This window comes from Atractosteus spatula, chromosome 5, assembly GCF_055471065.1.
Source record: "Atractosteus spatula isolate fAtrSpa1 chromosome 5, fAtrSpa1.hap1, whole genome shotgun sequence".
NCBI lineage: Eukaryota > Metazoa > Chordata > Actinopteri > Semionotiformes > Lepisosteidae > Atractosteus > Atractosteus spatula.
Genome location: NC_142710.1, coordinates 7281921 through 7290525, shown reverse-complemented (window position 1 = coordinate 7290525; position 8605 = coordinate 7281921).

The window sequence follows — 8605 nt, the reverse complement described above, 5'->3', positions numbered from 1 at the left end:
TCCTTACACTGCTAAAATGGATAGATACTGTATGTGCATCAGATATGTAACATTTTTGAAAACTCAAATAATTGCCCCAGCTGGCACCTGTATTCTGTTAAAAAGGCGTTTATCAAAGAAACATTAACGTGTGGCTGCTGTAAAGATAACTCGGTGATCTTGCACCATTACTTCAAGATTAAATCATTAAAATGATCAGGCTCAGCAAATGCCAGAAGACTCTGTACTGTACGTCCCCATCGTGAACTAAAGATAGAGTCATGAGAGTCAGTTGCTATGCAGGTGCATCCTCTTCACACAACAGTGACCTTCATCAGAGCTGAACCACTTCCTCAGAGAGCAACGCCCTTCCAGATCGCAGCCGAGCAAGAAAGACATCACCAGCTTGTAATAATGATGATTAAAAAATAAGCGATGGTGTTGCTTATGTATTTTTCCCATGGAGAATGTCAATGAAGCTGTGTCTGTTTCTTCACAAGTCTTAATTAACACTCATCCTTAGTATTCGTTAGCCTTTTAATTACAAAACTTTAATTCACATGAATACCTTGATTTCCAAAAACAGAACTTTTATTTTTTCTCTTTTAACACCTCTCACATGTAGATAAAAGAAAACACACAACATTTCCCAACATGAGGATTTGCTCTTTTCTGTTTATTTTTACTTTTTAAGATAAAGACATACAGGCAGGCTCAGGTAAAATCCGACAGAACTCTGTCAATGGAACCTCTCCAGGACCAACATCTTCCGTTTCATTTGGCCTGTGCTCAGTCTGATTCGGGTTATTAATTAAGAGGAACTGCAGCAGCCTCTGTAGTGTATCTGCTACAGGTCCAAGTGCTGGTCGTCTTTATCTGCCACATTTAAAATACCGTCATAAATATTATTCGGTTTTTTTAACTTTGCTTTAAGCTTTAGGGTCTTCAAGTGACAAAAATGCATTAATGAAACATTTATAAACTGAGAACATTCTAATTGCTTTTAAAAACGGTATAACTGATCATTAGCGGGTCTTCGTTACTTCTCTTTAATATTCAGACTATTGTATACTGGATATTGAATACAGTAAGGAACGTCCATGTGGAATTTCCTGCCCTTTAGATCTTTTATCTTCACTCAGGAGCACTAAGTAACGGAAGCGCATAATTCCATCAAGGGAAAAAATATTTAATGTGTTATCTCGTAATTGCAAGATGATCTTGTTGAAGAAAAGCACGGGATAGTACATGAATCTCGTAGTTGATCATCGGCGTGTAAGAAGAAACTTTAAAATCGTGCAATGCCGTGCCTACAGAAGAAGCTGTGGAGAGCTCAGCTGTAACTGTTGGCAATGTGCAGCACCGCAGAATGCGCACGGACTGACTTTCCACTGGGGTTAAGTCATAATGACACATTACACTTTATACAGTACAGTAACTAATTTTAACACATTCTTTAAAAGCATGCAAACTCTCAGACTTCTCTTTAAACAGGAGAGACTGTACTTTGCAATCGATTCCGCTGCTTAAAATTGAAATCCATCTAAAGATAATATAGGTATTGTATGACAATCGCGGCGTTTCGTGATTAACGAATAAATTACACAACAATTCAATTCATGATATATAGTAATTGCAAAATGCCCTTGAAATATTTTTTTTTCGTTGATGGTAGCGATGCGCTTCCATAATGAGTAAATTCCAAGGAACGATTAAATATTTCCAAACTCACTGAAAAGTATTTTTTTCCCTTTAAATCAGCATTCTTTCCTCACCAAGAAGATGTCCTTTGTCTAATCAGCGTTCTTGAACAGCAGTTTATGTTATAAGAATCAGAGGTTTTATTTTCCATAATGTCCATCAATATAAACGTCATGTTGCCTGGTTCGGATCCATAAAGTCACTATATTTCAGCAATGTCATAAAATTATCACTTTCATACATGTTGGCCTTAGTTATGCTGTTGATTTCTGATCTCCCGATCACTGGAAAGCCTTCAACATAAATTCAGGTTTGCGCTAAATTTACTGCATTGAAAATACTTCAGTTTTCAAGCTGCCAATTATGTGCTACGATATATAGAAACTGAAATAAAGACTAGTAAAAATGCTGTACATATCGGATCAATCTGTGTTAATAACCATACAATAAATCACCGGTAGTTCCTACAAGTGAACTAGTAATTCTTGATTTGCCATTGATGGTCCCGACAAATGTTTATTGATGTTTATTAATGATCTACTCAAGTTGTACAGGATTTAAAATGGAATTTGCAATCCTGAAAATAAAGACGATCTTTGTGTTTAAAATCTCATATGTTTACATTTAGGCTATTGCATCAATGTCTGAATTGGAGAAAAAAAAACACGGTTTTCTGCAGTATTTTTTAAACTATTGTTGTCCAACATTGCATTACCAAAAGCGGTTAATTACATGTCAAATACAACAACAGGTCGGTATTTCTTGCGGTGAGGATTAAGTGTAGTGACAGGGAAAAACATGGGAAAGGTGGAGGTACTGTAAAGTATAAAACAACATTTGAAAGACACACAAAACAGAAAGTGTAAGCATAGGGGGTAAAGTCACATTAATAATTCCTCATACCGAGATCATTCGTCAAGTGAAACATTGCAAGAATCTGCACTTTAAGACAGGCTCTCGAGGTAGTGCCCTTTCGGACGACGCTCACCGTGAAGAAAAGACATCACTATAAAAAATAAAGACTCGGTGATCGGTTGAATGTTGCCAGCTGTGCTCGTCTCTCCTGGGACAGGTATTTCCAGCCTGGAAACCGATACTCCGCGGTGAAGGACGGCGAGAGCAGGGACGCGGCGCGGCCGGTTCTTTCCTGGAAACAGCGGGTCTCCGGCCCTCGCCCGCAGGGGGGGGCAGCCCGCTTCTCTTTGTGAGCCTGAGAGGCGTCTCTAAGCCACCGAAAGAGCACAGGATGAGTGTGCCAGCTTGAGGTGATACCGTGAATGTTGAAAAAAAAGTTCTGCAATTTACAGATGATCTGAATAAAATGCACTAGTGAAAAAAAACACAAAGCTGAAAGAGGCAGCTGCAAAATCTCCTGAAACCCTGACGGGTTTTATCTCGCAGTGAATAAAAGTAAGAAAAAACAACGGTAAAACCCATATCCTGTAGAATCTGGGTCAAGTGTAATATTAAGTACATTTTTAATTAAATAATTTGGTACGTATTGTTTTTTTAATCGCGATGCAAACGCACGTTTTTTTTTTAGAAAGCCAGATCTGAACATTGCCGCGTTTCTGAAATTAGATCGCAGCTGCATCCTATCTGTCCCACGGTGGGCACAGTTAGAACATTTCAACCCTTTTTCCTTCTTTCAGTGAGCATGTATCATCTAACAATGAATTTACTTTAGATAATAAATTAATCGATTTGCTACATGTCGATTTTCATACACGCTTCAAAATACAGGAGCCGCTACCAACATTGCTGTAACCATAGAAGGTTAATAGTTAATAGAAAGTTAAAACGAATATAAGTAAGATACTCGTCGATTGTCCATAAAAATGACTCAGCCCTGGACATACAAGCCTTTTTCAGGTTGTACCACACTGCTTTAGGAAGAATTAAAAAATAGTCTTAGCATGACACTTCATTAATGCAGGGAAAACGCAGTTGTTAATGCTGAAGTAGCTATTAATAAAGTGATTGAATATGTCACACAATACACTGCACCCAGTAGCCGTTAAATCGTAGTGAATACAATTTAACAATAGCGCAGTGCAAATAAAAGAAGGTGTTTGTATTTGGATTTGCAGCCGCTATGGTAAAGTGTTAAACACATCCTTAAACACTTTAAATTCTCTTTATCAATGGGTCAGCCAGTTGTTTTTACATTTATAAAATATTAGAGATGAACAAGCTAACTTCTAGGGGTAAGAGGTGATGTTCAGGCTATGGTCTGGATTAGGGTTCTGTTACTAACATTTACAGTAATTAAAATAAAGTATGTTCCATATTAATATATTGCATATTTCCATGTAATACTTTATAATAATGTGTAATAATAATTCAATGTATTATTGGCATGCACACCTTTTAGGCTAAAATATGATATGATCAGATTTAAGGTTAAATATAATTTAAGTAAAAAATGTCAGAGAACTAGAGTTTATCTTAACTCAGGCAAGATGGTTTGGGGGCAAACCCTTTCTCTTAGCAATTTTCCTATCTGTTCGGGCTTGACAGTTTTTCCATTTCATCACTGTGAACTATACACCCCTTAAACAAGCCATTATCAACACCATATACAATGTGTTGCATTGTGACAATAGTGTACATGATAACAATTTAAATACAAAAGCTTTAAGCAGTAAAAGAGGCTGAAATATGTTTATTAGACTCTTGCTACATCTTATACTGCACATGGACTCATGGGTACTGCCTCACTCCCTGACTGACCAGTTTTCTTTATTCTCTCTTGCAGGTGATGTACTGTATTATCACCACACTCCCAGATCCAACAGACTATTTCAGAGGCTGAGGCTCAGACTCACAATGAAACGCCTTTTCTGAGTTTCTGAGTTTGTATGAATGGGGCCTGATGGGAGAGCTCAGTCAGGGAAAGAGTGATGCTGATGTTTCACGTGCATTTTATAGAGCCAAAACATTACCAGCATGTGCTTTACGTGATATAAGACATCAAAATGCCTTCTGAACACTGTACCACAAAGTCAAATTTAAAAAGCCACATTTGAGCCAACACTGTATGAACTATTAAAGGTATAGAAATAATGTAAATACATAGAACGTTAACATGTAAACACATTGATTTATTATGTAAACATAAAACATAAAATAAAAATAAAATACCTTCAATGCACATATAGCCAGAAAAAATAATTAATATTGAGGGTGGTTAAGGTTAAAAGAGCTCAATTTAAATCAGGCACACAGAACAACAGTCAGCACTTTTGTTGACTATATATAATGTAAATTAATATTTAGATTATATTTTATATATCAACCAAGTGGTGGTTGGATTTGCAGGTCATGGAGAGTGAGAGAATTTCTCTACAGTTAAAGTGTTCTTTGCTTTTAGGTACCGTATATGACAACTGTTTGCCACTTTTGGTAAATTGTTCAGAACAATTATGAACTGGAAAAGGTTTGCTTGGAATTAGAACAATAGGAATGTGATGAAGTGTAAGCACACATCTGTACAGTAACACTGGTGTATGGATTACCATAAGCACGATTAAATTCAGCACGTTTGTTCATTTTTCTAAAAGCCTCATTTTGTAATAACAACAATAACTCTGGTCTTTGTAAGGACAGCCAAGAGAAATAGAGAAGAGACTTGCCTGCACAGTTCCTCCCGTTATTCGGAATCGATGCGCTAATATTTTATTTGGGGGTGTGTTTAATATCCTGACCTCGGTTCCCTGATATTCACTCACGCTCAAGATCGTTCAGAAAGCTGAGCCTGCTGACAGTCTCTCAGGGGTCATCGTCAGGACACTACGCTTTCAGGAACATCAGGAGACTTACATGATATCTGGAGTACAATTCAGACCTTGTTTTTAACATCATTTTAATTACTGTATTGTTTAATACAATTGAATAACTCCAACAGTAATATTAAAGAAATCAAAGTTACTTAGTAGGAGTGAGGTCTTGTATAATCGATTCAATCTTCTATTAGCATTATAAAAATAAACATTAATTTTGTATTTATTTATAATACCTTACCAAAAGTGAATACAGTTTAATAGCTTAAACAATCATACTAAGGAAAGCAAAGGTACTTCGTAGGAGTGATGCATTGAGCTCTTGAGAAACCAATGAAAACGTTTATCACCCTTATAAAAGTAATGCTTTAAATTAATTCTTTATTTTTAACATGTATTCACGACCCGTTATAAACACTTGTAAAAACATTAAAAGGCTTGAAAGCTGCATTTTAATATGTGTTTTTATTCAGCTTCTAGTGTAAACTCCTTGCTCTGTTAATGTGACTCAAACTCAGTTACACACAGCTGATGCCCACAAGCTGATCCAGGGCGGATAATACGCAAATCAGCACAAGGCTCTGGCCAATCAGGGTCCAGACCACTAAACCACATGATTGCAGAAAATCTGTGTGTTGAACATGCAAATTCAACACGGACAATAGGACAAATTATTTCACCAAGGTATGCAAAACAATTCAGCGTTCTTACTAACCGAAAAATATGCACACCGTTTTCATCCCATCCAGTTTAGACGCAAACTGATGAAGCAGGCAACAAAACCAGTCCACCGCGTTCACCAAGCCTGACAAAAACAAATAGTGTGGAAATACAAACGTAAGCACCAAATACTTTAATCAGACAACACACCGTATCCACACACGTGTACTGCCGGTGATATTTCAATTCAGCACGCCCATTGGAAATCTTAATTCCTCCTCCATAATGCGTCCAAACCAATACAGTATATACAGTACATGCCCACAGAATGCTACAAAAAAGATTATCTGTGATTTTTAAATGCGCAAACAAGTCAAATCAATCTGTACTCTACTGTAAGGAAAAAGCCCTCGAGAATCAGTCCCATTTCATCAATGCATCCAGTCAAGATGGAATGGACACATAGCGTTAGATTACACAAACGATTATGAGTGAAATTAAAAGTTGCTAAGCAGACTCATCCTTGCGTTCAAAGCATGCCTGGCATTGAAGCCGGACCTTCTGCGTACTCGGTACTGTACATCATTTGCAAAGACAAAAAAACGGACTTCTCCAGTCTTTTCTCTAATGTGGGTTGTAGTAACACGCTTAAGACACTGGGCTTTCACGCGGGGATTTATAAAGCTAGTTGTAGATTTATGCTCTCTTAAATTGGCATATTTGCACGTTTTATTCCAAGAATATATGCAGTACTAGTTCATTTAGGATAAATTAATTCTCATTTTAACGCGCGGCTAGCAACCGACCTGTCCGACACTCTTTGTCTCTGAACCACAGACCGTCTGACTCTTACTAAATAAATCAATATATTTTCTTTGTACGGTCAGATGATGTTTTTTTTTTCACTCATTGTTGTGTAAATGCACTCAGAAAATCCATACAGGTGTATGGGTAAGTTTCTTTCGGTGTAGGAATACAAAACACAACATTAAATAGACTAAATTTGTATTTCGCTTTGTTTTTGAGAATATGAAGTCCATCTAAATGAATCTGTTTACGAAACGCTCTCTAATTGGAACAAAAAGGCATCGATGGGGAAACCCCAGGACAGAAATATACTAACAGAACTCATAAACAAAGCAAAACAGGAAGCTTCCACAGAAGGTGGGCGGGACCTTCAGCAAAACAGGAAGCGTGGGCGGGACCTTCCTTCACTTCCTATGTAGAGTTTGCTGTATCTGTGTCTTCCTGTGATTAATATATGGGAGCAAATGAACCTCCCAAATCATGTTTTATTTGGCAAAATTAACTTCAGCACTGCCTACAAGGCTTGAGTTCTTCTGGAAGAATTAACACCATCAAAATGATTGTTGTAATTTATTTTTAGGTCGGTTGGTTTTTGCTTTGTCAAACGTCAAAACGAACTCAAAGTAGGGCTTAGCAAGCAACCCCTGACATTTTTACTATCTGGTTTTCTTAGATCCCATTAAGCAATGCTATTGGGTCAAAGGAGTCTTCTGCAGATCTTGACAAGTGCCAGACCTGCTACATGGTTTTAAGTCCCATTTGTAAGAACACAGCGGATTATTTCACTCAAGGGGAATGGGAGGTATTAATTCCTAAGGGACAGACAGGTAGAGAAAGAGGAAAAGAGGTAATGAGTTTATATTCACCCCATAGATGGAGAGGAGAAAACCCAGAAAAAATAAAATTTGGTGATTGCGAATTACCAATGTGCAATGGTTTCTACCAACAGCTTTTCACAATTTGTGTGAATTTTTTTTATATATATTAAGGAAATATATATACAGTATGAGGGAATCATTCCCTCTCCAAAACAACATTTTTTTTATTTTCTTTTCTGTTCAAACTTTGAAAAATCTATTTTATGGGGTGTCTCACTTCCAGAGGGACACAGAGGTAATTATTTTGTCCTCAGTGGGACTGCCCCCTTGCCCTTGGCCAGGGACAGCTCTGTCATAGTTTATTAAACTAGAATTTCAATTTAAATTCTTTTCAATGCTGAACTTTAAACGAAAACCACTTCGGCTTTTACATTGGAACTAAATAGGTGGTGCTTCCACACGTATTAGACCTGATTTTCAAAACGGGGATTTTTTCTTTCAATTTTTTCTGTGTTTTTCCATTGGAATGTAGAGAGTTTGCAATGACCATTTTCTCCTGAGACCATCCTGCGCTTCTGGGTACTTTGCAAGCAAAGTCTCACTTTCAGTCTTCTCCCTCTATCATAGAGCCCTGGGCTTTATCCATTGGTGGGGGAGTAAGAGTCTTGATATATCAGCACTGACACATGGAAAGCTTGTAAAATGTATGATATAGTAATTGATTTATTTTTATATATTTATATATATTTATATTTATCCAGATAACTCAAATGATTAAACCATTCTCATATGCAGTAACTATATTCACTGAGCCCTCTAATATGGGACTCTGGGGTGTATCAGCAGTGACCCAGCTGG